The 13,678-nt window shown below is 38.7% G+C and overlaps 1 long non-coding RNA gene across 2 annotated transcripts in view; it reads right to left on the reverse strand.

The window, feature by feature from the left end:
• Positions 1-13,678, reverse strand: part of LOC103137621 (uncharacterized) — an 85,873-nt gene that overhangs the window by 66,364 nt on the left and 5,831 nt on the right. The gene's annotated exons all lie outside the window — the stretch shown is intronic.

A 13,678-nucleotide genomic window follows, 5' to 3' on the forward strand; every position in this document is an offset into this window, starting at 1 on the left:
CTATTAAACTAAAACATCAGAAAGATGAATCTATAATAAAACCAATAATTCTTAAAATGTTTGGACTTTTAAGAAGATTTACAGAATTTTGTCAAAATCCCCACAAAATCTTTTGCTGTAATTTGTATTTTTACCCAACCGTAATTTAAGCACAACTTTGCATAAAGTATGTATACGGGAATATTATGAGATTTAGGATGTTTCATATTTATGTTCAGTTGTTAATTATTTTTTTTAGATGATATTGATAAAAAAAACAAAAATCCCACGAGAAAAAAAACAAAACAAAACAAAAAACAGTAAATCCGGGTTTTTCAGCAGAGCACAGCCAAGTCAACAGGTACTGCAGTGACTCCAGAAATAAAAGCTTCTTTTTTTTTCCCCAGAACTTGCCAGACTTGAACTGTTTGTGGTTATTTAGCATCTTTTTTTTTTTTTTTTAAACCATGAATCAAAACCTCTGAAGTGCTGTAATTGGTGTAGAGCGACACCAAGACTTGTAATTTGTTCACTCTGGAGATTCAGGCTAACCACATTCAAAGCTTTCACCTCCATTTCCAACCAACACTACATATGAAGGATTACGATGTAAAATCTATGAAAGAGAAAAACATACATACAGGTTTTGTTATACTCCAGAGACCTTTTATTAAACATGTTAGTTTGCTGCACACCCTAGAATGCACAAAATGCACAAGGTGGATTTGCAGACAAGAGCAAATCTGCAGAACATTAACCTGTTGGGTAGCAGTGGAATGAAAAGTGACAATCCAGGCCTGATTTTGCAGATGGAATTTAGCATATATTTGCAATCAAATTTCAAGGTTTCATCAATTAAAGCAAGTCTTCCATATCCAGAAGCAACAGCACCACGTTTTTTCTACACGACTGATGTTCTTTTTCTAAAATGCTGGGTTGGATTTACTGTAAAAGGATTCACACTTTCATGTTTTTTTCCCCATCAATAAAGACAATTTTCAAAAAGGTTTATGGGATTAATAAGACGTATTTTGGGGAAATGTCAGACAAGCGTGCCTGTGTTTGTTCAGCCATGGTTTTGACCTTAGGCTTCTCATGTATGTTCTTTTTGCAGAGTCTCTTCCTCGGTTCCTTGGTTAATCATGAACACTAATAGCTTCACTGAGCAGGTGAGGCTTACAGTGTTTTAGATTATGTTCTAGGTTATTTTGTGAGCTCCTGAATGAGTAATTAACATACTTTTGGCATAATGCCACTCCTGTGAAGATGAAATGAAATGGTGAAATCTTGCCCAGATGGACCTGAGTCCATGGACGTCCCCAAAACACTAACATATGCAAAACGGCAGAGCGTGTCCTCACGTTTTAAATGGTGTGAGCGACACTTTGAATGGATGCAGCATCAACACCTGCTGCCGTAATGCCACCGAGGACAGTTGGTGAGATAAGAGGCCAAACACCAAATATAACACTTTGGAGCTGTTCTGACACAACCTTAGATACAAAAACACACACAAAAAGATGTGTTAATGTACAAACAAAAGACTTCATAGTGGTTCATCCAAAACAGACGAAAAAAAAAGTTAAAGAATTGGCAAAAAAAACATACATATTAACTTTAAAAAACTGTTTTATTCCATGCAGAGTTGTTTGGGAACTGGAGGCTAAGTGAGAAGCGGGTTAACCCTGAACAGATCAGCAGTCTGTCACAGGGCAACACAAAGGCACATCAGACTAACGTCATCGTACACACAAACTCAGACCAAAAGCCTTTTTAAAAAGTCCAGGGAAAAAAGGTAAACGCTGTGCAGAAAGGCTCCCAGGAGGTCCAGATTTGAGCCTGGACCTTCTGGCAGGTAAGCAATAGAGCTAACTTTGGTACTGTGAAGTCCCTCATTGCAACTACACATTAAGTTTTCTCTATTTTGTTAGGATGTTGCTATTTTAAATGTAACCAAGACAATACACTCCAGAATCTAAAAACTTAAGCTGAAACTACTCCCATGATGGTAGCTTGACCTAAAACTGTCCATCTGACTGACTAGGAAAAGTAACAGCCTGAAATGTTTACAGCTTGTATGTCCATATTCCCTTTCAGTAAACTCTTTGTAAACTACTCTAGATTGTCACTTCTCCTAAATCTGTTTTGTTTTTTGTTTGTCTTGCCAAGACATTTGAATGGCACAGACAAATTAACTTCCAACCCCCCACATGGTTCAGCTCTGCTTGTTTGCCCTGTTGCCAAAGGTTCTCTGGGTACCTGGCCATTAGTTTGTCTAGACACAAACTGCATTAACTTCTAAGAATTGTGTCCTGTGTTCCGGTAAATGAACATATGGTATGTTACGTAGAATCACAGGCTGTAAATTATTTACCATCCCAGTGCTATGAAAAGATGAACTCCCTGGCTTACATGCAACAGGACTATATTAGCATTACAAATGACCTCTGCAATGGGGTATGTGGTCCTTTCCAAGTTTCCATTAGTCACTGAGGACAATGTATTACAGGCAGGTAAATTTGTGATAACTAGAATATTACCAGATAGCAATAAGTGAAAGGAAAGTGACATGATTTGAGATTAAAATGAAATGAGGAAGATGGGTAAAATTATTCATTTCAGTCCCTAGTAAATGAGCTCAAGGGGATCTTTGATGGGAAAGGCTATTTCAATTCTACAATGGAAAGATGGAGGCTTGCGCCTATTGTGTGAAGTATGAGGTGTGCTATCCGCCCCCTCCAAAAAAAGGACATCTTTTATTAAGGTGTGACTGTGCTGTCCCTCTTCTTATTTTGGCTGGGATGATGATGCGGCCTTCTCTCTCATCTTTCTGCTGGACCCAGCCTCTTTCACAGGTCCCCAGACGGAGTCATGTAAATCTATCAAGTCATCTGAGAGAAGCACAGGCTTTGGGTGTGATAATGACTTACAGAAGACTACCAACGGGGAGAGGATGTGCCTGAAAAATACACACGCACATGCATACACATGAACACAGACGAGTGTACTTTTCCACACCTCTCTACTTCAAGCTAGCTGAGCAATCTCCACACTCATCTTGTTCCTAACCGGCCACATACTGCGCCAGCTGCAGATTGAGGTGGCAGCGCCCGTCATAATGTGGTAGAGGGGGGCCGATGGAGGGCATTGAGTGTCCTGCTGGAAGCCCAGGTATCCAGCCTGAGTTCCAGGTCTCAGTGGGTAGCGGTGGGGAATGGGCCGGCCAGGGTGGTAATAGAGTAAATAACTCAAATGAGGCAGAGTGTGAATTATTTCTCTGATGGACTCGAGGAGTCCCTGCTGAGAATCTGACCAGGAGGTCCAGCTGAGATGAGTCTCAGAAACGTAGGGAAATGGGTCCAGAATGTGGTAGGGGGTGGTATGTCAGCAGGGATGGGCTGTGTGAGAGTGTTTAATGCAGGTGATGATGGAAAGTGGGGATGGGAGGGGGGTTGTGTAAGGTAACTTTGCCACAACAGGTTTGGGCGAACCTCAATAGCTCAAGGGATGGACAACAAAGAAGAGAAGAATTTAAGAAGGTTTTCTGTCTCAGATTTTACTTTCTTGTCATTTGTGGTTTATTCTGCATGCTCTCAACTATTCACAAATATGCAAATTCCTCTAAGTTATTTTTTCCCTCTTTTTGTGATAACTTCGACTCTAAAGTCCAAGACTAAATTCAGATAACCAGAAACCGAACAGAACTTCGGCCCTGTGGAGCCCAGATTTTAAGCACAAAAGATACTTCAGTGCTAAGGGATGATTGAAAACCTACTTCAAATATGATCCTGCAACCTTGGGCTTCAAAGGCAACAAGCATGATGCTGAACTAATCCAACCAGGAAAATATATGAATACATCTTCCTTCATTAGGTGACCTAGAACGAGGTTACATGGTCATTTCTATTCTGCGCCGACCCTCAAGTTCAGACACCTCAGAGCCACTGACGGGCAAACAAAGACTTCAATGACAGTCCCTGCGTGGAGAAAGACTACTTATCATTTCAAAGGGACAGCCCCCTTTCACCCTACCAACTGTATACCAATGGACAGGGTGTAGTCGCAGAACAAAAAAGTCCGGTTGGAAACTTGGGTGTTGCAGAAAACATGGAGTATCTGTCATCTGTATGCAGTGTTGGTGTCAGCATGAGGGACATAAACTAGAAGGCAGTGGCTTTCCTGCTGGTGCTCTTGTCTTGACCTCAAAGCTTAAATGCATCAGAGGAGGACTACACTGTCATGCAAGGTAAAACCTCCAATTCTGAGGTTCTCACATCACCATCACAAAGTTCAACACATTTTATTCAAATGTTAGGTGATGGGAACCTTTGGTGTGCATTTGTTTTCATCCACCTCATAACCTCATTAGTAAATTGTTCATTTAATTGAAATGTAACATCATTAAAAACAGTTATTCTGTGATTTCTTAGAGAACATCTTGCGGGGAAAAAAACCCCAGCAACATAAAGACCAAGGTACACAGCAGTCAGGTCAGGACATTTTGAAAGGTTTCAAGCAGGTTAGACTATAAAACAAAATTCCAAGGTTCGAGCTTCTCACAAAGTACAAAACATCTTCTGAAAAATGGAAAGAGTAAGTCAAACATACCAAGGCTGACAGCTCAGGCAAGAGGAGCATTTATCAAAGAAGCAGTCAAAATCTATATGCTAATTCTGGAAGAGAATAAATTGCCAGGTCAACTATTAGTCTGTTTTTTATGGCACATTGGGAAAAGAAAGCCGTTTTTGAAAGAAAAACAACGGAATTTTAGTGCACAGTTTGCCAAAAGTAAAATAAGAGATACATGTAAGAAGAGGAAGATGCCTCAGTTTGCTCAGACTAAAGCTGAAACTTTTGTAATGTAGGTCTATAATGGAAAAATAACACTTCAGGTATTTCTGAATACATCATTGTCAAGGTGAACCCTGCTGGTTGCAGCATTAATAGACAGGGATGCTTTTCTTCAGCAGGGACAGGTGAACTGTTCTGCACTGATGGGATCCCGTCTCCGCTGCTACTCCAGCTGAGCAAGCCGTGCACATGCAGTGTGCTGGACTTGCTACAGTCTGATTAACTTCTGCACCCTACTTACAGATTAAACTATCTATCCCTTTATCACACTATGATAAGTAGATCATCACAACTTTATATTGTGCATTCTGCCTTGGGTTTCTCTGTGATTTATGTATTGCAGGCTTATTAAACATGCCACAGAAGCCAGAACCCGACCATCAAGCCAATAATTGTGGCCCGACTCACCCAAATTTTGGATCAGGTCATGCTCGAGCCATAATCTCCAGCACATAGAAAGAAAAATGTCCAAATGTGAAAATGTTAATATAAATAACTTTTCAAGGAAAAGGTAAAAAAAAAAAAAAAAAAAAGAAAAAGACTCTGAATGTTTTTTGTAGAAATTGCAAACTTGAGTTGTGGTAGCCATATTCCCCTTTCAGGTAAAAGTTTAGTTTTCGGTTTTGTTAGAGGTTGCATACATGAAGGTTCCATGTCAGCAGGAAGATCTGAGAAAAACCTGGGCTTGCACCTTGCATATAATCCACATCTTAAAGGGATCTGTGACCTTATAGCTCTTTCTTAACTTGTCATTCTTCATTCTCATCCCCCCCCCCCCAACAGCTGAACCTCTCTGACTCCCCACAGACGTACAACTCTTCCTTCTCCTTCTCCACAAAAAAATGTATATCCTTACTAAAAAAACATGTCTTTGGGCTATAACGCACAGCTGGACAGGATACAGACACCCAGGAGAAAAATGGGGAAAAATCTGAAAGGATTCAGCATTCAGTTTCTTCACTAATACACCACATAATGCTCTAACAGAGATAACTTCCTCAACTAGTTGTTTGATCCCTTTCCTCAAACTGAATGCATGCACCTACACTGGTTGCTTGCTTAAACTGAGCTCAGCGGGTGGCTGCAAAGCCTCTACTAAGAGAGCGTTCTGCTGGGGGAATATATTTCTTTGTTTGGTTGGATTTCAGGTGGATAGGCACTAAGCCGTGCAATGTGCGGCTATATCCAGAAGATATGAGATTCATAAAGTCCCAGCTGATGCAGGTCTGATTTTTGGGTCTTTTTTTTTTTGTATTGGTATGAGAGTAATGGTGTTTATGTGTGTATGCAATACTTAAATCTGAACTAAGCAGAGTAGACTCATATTCAACTGTTGTTACAGCATTTGCTTTTTAAGCAATTAAATGCTTCAAAAGCATTTGATTAAGCTAAATAAAACAATAATGTTTTAAAATAAAGTAAGGGGCTGAAACTGGTCTTTTTTGGAAATAAGTGATTGATTTTCAATAAAATACAATGATATATACTGAGGATAAAAACAACTGTCATTATCTTTAGGAGCGTATCTAAAGATTTCAGTGAAATTGTGACATTTAGAAAGAAAACAATTCGCTGAATTTTTGACTGCATATATTTGTCATTGCCTTTCCAACTAGTACATAGAAAAACTATTTTACCAACCTCATACTGACTCATTTATCAAAATTGGTGTAGATTCAGCTTTGAAGCTTAATCTGAATTTTTTTTTTGTTGTTGTGTATATTTCCATTTATGTAGATTTTTTTGATCTTGTGATATTCAAGATTCTGTGCAAATGCAATTAAGTCAAAAACACGTAGTCTGAATTTATGCAATAACAAGGACAGAAGACTTTTGTCATGTCCTGCCAATTAAGTAGCTTTAACATTTTGGGTGTTTTTTTATCTTGCGATTGCAATAATGTTTAGGCTGCTAAAAGGATACATACCAAATGGAATATTGTTGCCAACATTCTCAACTCTTAAAGGGAAGTAATAAAGAAAAATTGCTGATCAAATATAATGTACAAAACATATAGAACCTAAAATCTAGCACCATTAAATCTCCTTTTGCGACTTGCATTAACTAATAATTGAAGTTCACATTGACAAACTTCTATCCTACGCTCACATCTAAAATGACTGAGTGGTGAATCATCACAGTATTTAAGGTGTTCAGGGGAGACTACATGCATCACAATAACTCTTTTTATATCAAGTAAAATAATCAGAGAGATGCTTCCCTATAACATAGAGGCACAACATAAGTATGAAGTGCAGTTTTCTATCCAAGCGCTCCGCATTAAACTCATTTTGTATTAGAAAAAGGATTGGCCAGTCCAACTGAGTATCTTCATCCTTACAGTTGTGGAAAACATTTTAACATTTTAATTTACAGTCAGTGGGCCATTTGGCCTCCTGGTGAATTTGGTCTGAGATAGAGGTAGCAAGCGTACCAAAGATTTTCAGGAACACTGAACATGTAAATCATGGCAGATTGCGCAAAAGCTGTATTGTTTAAAACGTTTTGTGTAATATGCGTTACACAAAATACAAGCACCCTTTTATTTTGAGTGAAGAACAGTGTATATGCAGTTCTTCACTCCTTGATTTTTTTGTTTGTTTTTGAAGTGGAAAGGAGAAATTTGGCTCAGGGGTTCAGACTCAAAAGGTTCTCCTGCTGAAGTGATGCTGCGTTGGATTTATCTCAGAAGCCAAAGTTTGGAGGTGGGAATAATGTCACACTCATGTTGAGCCAGTCTAGCTACAACTCTAAAATCTGTATAATTTGCTCACCCTTACCAATCAGAGCCAGGAGGAGTGTCTTAAAACTGTCCATCACGTTCACCATTGAAATTGCTACATCTCTAAAATTCCCTAAAATCCACCATATACCTGTGTTTCTGCCATGCAGATGTTGGGGCCAATGTGAAGGAACTCTTGCAGTGGGGTTTCCCAACTATGCCAAAGTAAAAAGTGATGAGAAAATAAAAAACTTTTTCTGATTGAAAGGACTAATATGGACAGAGGACATTTGACAAGGACACAAGTAAACAATCTGGTCCGCATTTTTGACAATCCAAGGGTCAGGTGTGGACTATATTTACCTCTGTGCACTCCTAGAAAATGGCTGCTGCTCGCCCTTTAATGTAATTATAGCCGTTCGCCTTGTGTTGTATCTGTGAATGCGTTTGTCATCTGCCCTTCTTTCCATTCAAACCAACACCAAATATCCTCTGCCTAATGGTGATTGAAATATAGGTGCTGCCTGTCTCTGCAACCACTTAATGTCAACATGTCAGAGGTATCAGGGGGGAAGTAAGTCCAAAACGACTGGACTGTCAAATCATAAACGCAACAGGGAACAGATTTCTCAGGGATCTGCAAGCGATGAAAAGAATCAGCATAGGTTTTGACAGGGATTTCATTTGGCATCGCTCATGTCTCAAAATTAATCCCGCCACAAAATTATGATTTCCTTTCATCCCCAAAGTCCCATTTCCATGGCTACAGAGTGAGGGAATCTCTGAAAGCAGAGGGTGCTTGGAAGTAGGGTGGAGGGGGGGTGGAGAAGAGCGTTGTTCGTCTTTGATTAGATTTAACTTCTCAACTCAGACAAGACAAAAAAGAAAGCAGGATCTAATCTGAAAAAAGAGAAAATTAAATTTTAACTGAGGTTTTATTGTTTTATGCAGAAGGGGCGAGCCGTGAGAAAGAGTCGCTCTGACAAAGAGATTCATTGGTTTGCTCATAATTAAGCTAAAAGTAAAGACATTTTAATTGCTCCTGTTTTTTCCACTTTCTCTTTCTTCCTCTAAGACAGTACAACCGTTTGCAGAAAAATTAAGCATTAACCATTTTGGAAAAACAGACAGGACGAGTAAAGTACATTCTGACTCACTTATCAGGCCTGGAGTTAACCTGCATGTTTTACTGTTTTGACTTTCCAATTCTGCAGTCATTTTACTTTCTACCACATGTATCCATCCCATTTAACTGTAACCAGTTTGTATTTTCATGAAGATTCCCAGTTGTCAGCTGTTGCCAGTATTTCCGTCAAACATCCTTCCAAGTATGCTGGTAGAAATCCAAAATCTTCCCACAAATATGGAGTTCAATTTGTTACCATAATGAAGACTCAAATCAACAATGCTTTGCTGGAGTAGAGAGAAACTGACACAGTTTACAATGACAGCTTAACTCAACCTGACCATTTGTGAGTAGATGGCACACACCTTCTTACGACTGGACTGAGAAGAGAAACATGTTATGGACCAGAGACTGAATCTGTAACATCACCATTGGATGTCATTGAACTTCAAGTCTTTGTTGAAAAAATAAGAAAAAGTACAGACTGTAACTTTAATCTGGGATTTTGTTGTAAAATCAAGATGGTGCTCTTCTTTTTTGCAATCTTCATAAAAATTCTAAAATGTGGCTTCACGATTAAAAGTCAGAGTTACACTCAAGGACAGGATTGTCCTTTTGCTTCAAAGCAGATTTTTTGGGGTGAAGCTCCAGTTTGAGGTCAAAACACTTGATCATTCTAATGAATCAGATTCAGCTGTGCCACATGCTGGAAAAGGTCTCATGCCTATTTTAAGATAGTGTATAAATAAAAAGCATACAATAGATCTCAGTGAAACAAAGCTCAGCAACCATATTAAGTTTGTCTTGACATTTGCTCATTTACATCTTGTAACTCAAGTCAATTTACTACAGTGACACAAAGAATAAAACTGATCTTATTGTACAAAGGTATCAGTCAGGAGATGCGTATAAATAAAACTGAGTGTTATGCACATGAAACCAGGTATCTAAATGCACTATGTAAGAAGACACATGAAACGTTTTGTATAATCTGACTGTGTCCGAATTGATGACCTAAAATAGCTCTATTTGTCTAATACCAGAATGACGCTTTAGAGAATTTTTTTAAACTATATGATTCAGAATCAGAGCTATTTGAAGAGAGCTGTGGATAAGCAATATCTCCATAATCTGATAGATTTGAAGCACTTCTGCAAAGCACAGTGGCAAAAAATAAAAGCTATTTCAAAATGTTGGATGCTGTTACGAGTTCTATCGAAGAAAATGAGAAGCATGAACTGAATCAAAAGGTAATTTGAACACTTTATGCAACCAATTTTTTTGAGCTTTCATATTTCATATTTTTATTTTACTGTCAAACAAATGTGTTAGGTGTTCAGTTGAAGGCTGAAAAAAATATTAAAACGATTAATATTGTTTTTACATCACAAATGCCCGTCTTATAAGGAGGATTTTTTTATATAACCACGGACTGAAAATTCTATAATTACTATTGATTATCAGTGTGACTGTTATATAATATTTGACTATAACTGTAAAGTTAGCAAGACAAAAACATTTTACAATTGTACCATTGTTTGTAGATTCTTCATTGTTGTGCAGGAAGCCTGAAAGATTGTAGATTAATTATTCCAGTTTCAGTCTCCTCATATCTCCTGCAATTCCACTTTTAAGTCATTAAATACTGCAAGAATTGCAATTTGTTTTTTTTTTATTTCTTAATTTTTGAGAAAATTAAGAAATAATTATTCTTAATTTTCAGAGGAAAAGACCAGGTAAAGACAATTACTCATGAATGAAGATAAATGGAAAAATGTACCAGTGTACACTCAGAATGGAGATGGTGAAACATATTAATGAGATCACCAACTTTGGTCCTCTAATTCCCTCCATCTATCCTTATCCACTGCATAACTAATTTAGCTGTATTAACCCAAAATCCCCAGCCATGGCGACTGCGGTTCAGTTCATGCAATGCTCGCTGCACCATCAAGCGTGTCCATGAGCGTTTCTGCCCATGAGTGGGTGGCACTTCCCTCAGTGTAGCCACTCTTTTTTCTCTGGCATTGAACTTGACCTGGAGCGACCCTTCTATAATGAGTGAATTGAAAACATCTCCCTTTGGAGTGTTGCGTGTGAAGAGAGGAGGCCATAGCTGAGCTCATGACCCCTGCTCTCTCCTCTGTTTATGTGTGTTCTCTGTGAAAATACAAACTTAGTTTTTATCCTACCTGTAAATTTCTTGGAGGCGTAGGGCCAGTTCCAGCTTTTAATTCGAAGTGAGTTTATTATACCTGGCAAAAGTATTTGATGCACTTGAAAAATTTCTTTTTTACTTTGTCACTTTGCACCCACAATTTTTTTCCAAGTACCTATGCCACCTCTGATAACATGGTTCACAAATTATTCCTAGGTACAGTTTCTGTACTTCCAAGCCCAGGTAAACCGATTTTATTCTGGTGTTTGTGCTGATAAAGAAATATCTTATTATTCCTTTACGCTGGCGGAGCGATTTATATCCATCACAACTTGGATAAAAGTTGGTACGATTTTTAAAATGTGAGAAGTTGCTTGTGTAGGCATGTGCATCAAAAATAAATGTAAAAGAAAGATAAATAAATAATTCCAAACTTGACGGAGTGTGACGTTGAGCCGTGTTTGATCTTAATCTTGATCTATCATCCGAAGTCGCCGTCACCATCCATCACACACGTACACATACAAACTTATGTGTAAAGGGGAGGGGCTGGTGACAGTGCTCTGAGGGAGGTCTCATAAATAATAAACAGGACTAGAGAGGTCCAGGTAAGGAAGCATGTGGACACACACACACATACGCACATCTTCCTTATAACCTGGCTCTCCTGCTGCCCTCGCCCTCCTCTTCCTGCAGCCTGCATGTTTATGCATGAAACCCTGTTTCATATGTATCGGCCACATCATTCCCCTTGTTGTCACGGGAACTGATGACACAGGCTGCATTAAGAATGATGTCCCGCCTACAGATTACTGTGCTGTTGGTACACATACACACATTCTGGTACGCACAAAGAAAAGCACACAAACAAGCACCTAGATACAAGTACACACACGGAGAGATTTACCACGCACAGTGACTGATGGTGAAAACATTTCCCAGTGGGACATGATAACACCAGCACGGCAGCCGAGCATCTGAAGTGTAACACAAACAATAAATAAATACTGTGAATACATTTTAAAAAAGAGAAGAACAAAAGATGCCGGCCAGTCAAAACAACCCCCCACACATGTAACCCCACTCTAACCTCGGCTAGTAAACCACAGCACGATACAACATGATGCATTTATGCAGAAAACTGCTGCTTTTTCTGACAATTTACAATGCAGCGAAAACACCGACGTGTGGGCAAAACTGACTAATATATACTGACAGATGCACAAAAAAAGAGACATGGAGAGATACTGAGGCAGGCTCCTGTAAATAAAGCCCAATTTATTTACCAGCTTCTAAAGAGAAAAAAATCCAGTGGTTTCACCATCCCTCTGCCACGGGTATTTGGGACCTGGCAAGCACTGCCACTAATTCTTCCATTTTCTGTTTTATTTATGCGAACCGTATTCTTCTGGCAAAAAGAAAAATAATCCATAAATTCACCAACATTTATTATTTGGTAAAACTGTCCTTTAAATGCGTTGACTCTGTTGAAGTTTTAAACTTTACCCAACTGCTACCGTTTGGCTGTGATGTATGTAATGCAACAGTTTGACGCTATGAATCTTGCTCCAAATTGTGTGCTCTACACCACCATCCTCCACTGCGAAGAGAGAAATGCCAAGCTGAACAAGATGACTATGAATAATAATTCATTAATTGGAAGCGCCGCTAACGTAGACTGAACATATCTAAAAACTACAGAGACTACAATTCCAAAACATTCCAGAAAATTGATGTCATTGTTCATAACATATCCTTCTGTTTGTTGATTAGCATGACAAACTCTCTTCACTGTGGGTAGTGACACTTTCTTGCCAGCTTTAAACAGCATCCTTTCCTTTTGTTCTGGGATTTACAACTTCAGTTTGCACCAAAACACATTAATTTATGGGAAATAGAGTCCACCTCCCTCCTGAACAGCATGATGGCTGAACATTCCCAACATGTTAATACTTAAATGTAATTGTTTGAATATATGAGTGTTGCATTTTCAGAAATTCAGAAATTGAATCTAAGCATGAACCAGATTTGTGGAGGTCCATCACTCTCTTTGTGAGATCTTGGCTGATTTCTGTTGATTTTTCCATGATATCACACAGAGAGGATTTGTGTTTAGGGTAAAATACATCCACATGTGTGTCTCCATTTAACCAAATTGTTTAAAGGCATAGCACTCAGTCTTTGGGTAAACCGCTGACTTGAAAGAAATTAACAAACCTTTTCTCTCCAGCATTTTCACAATTATTTTTTTCTGAAATGTAGTTACTACGAACATTTCGGTAATCCTAACTAGAACAAGAAATATTTAGATTTCCATACATCCATCCATTATCTTGGACTCTTTTCCTTGCAGGGTTGCCAGGGGCTGTTGTCCATCACCATGGCGAGAGGCGTGGCACGCCCTGGACAGGTTGCCAGTTCACCGCAGGGCAACACAGAGACTGACACAAGACTGACAACCATGCAAAAAGTTTTTTTTTTTTTTTTTTTTGTCTTTTTGCAGTGTATGTGAGTATCTGAGTATTTGCAAATAAAATGTGAACTGGTAGTTCTAACAAACTGAATGTCAGCTGCTGAAACACTGGTATTAATGCCCCATTTTCAGTGAAACCATAATTGTATTACAATCCAGTCGCTCATCTCCAGTGATCAGAGTCTCTGATACCGGCACTTTTTAAAACGAGGTCTCAGAGTAAATCTTTTGAGTGCAGAAAGCATGGCTGCAGGGTTTGTTCTACGCATTCAAGGCTGAAGTCATTTCTGATTCTACACATCATTTCTATGATTTTTTTTTCCTTTCACTCAACTTTCCATTTTATACTATTGTTTCTTTATACCACAC

This window comes from Poecilia formosa, unplaced genomic scaffold (assembly GCF_000485575.1).
Source record: "Poecilia formosa unplaced genomic scaffold, Poecilia_formosa-5.1.2 Scaffold42, whole genome shotgun sequence".
Taxonomy (NCBI): Eukaryota; Metazoa; Chordata; class Actinopteri; order Cyprinodontiformes; family Poeciliidae; genus Poecilia; species Poecilia formosa.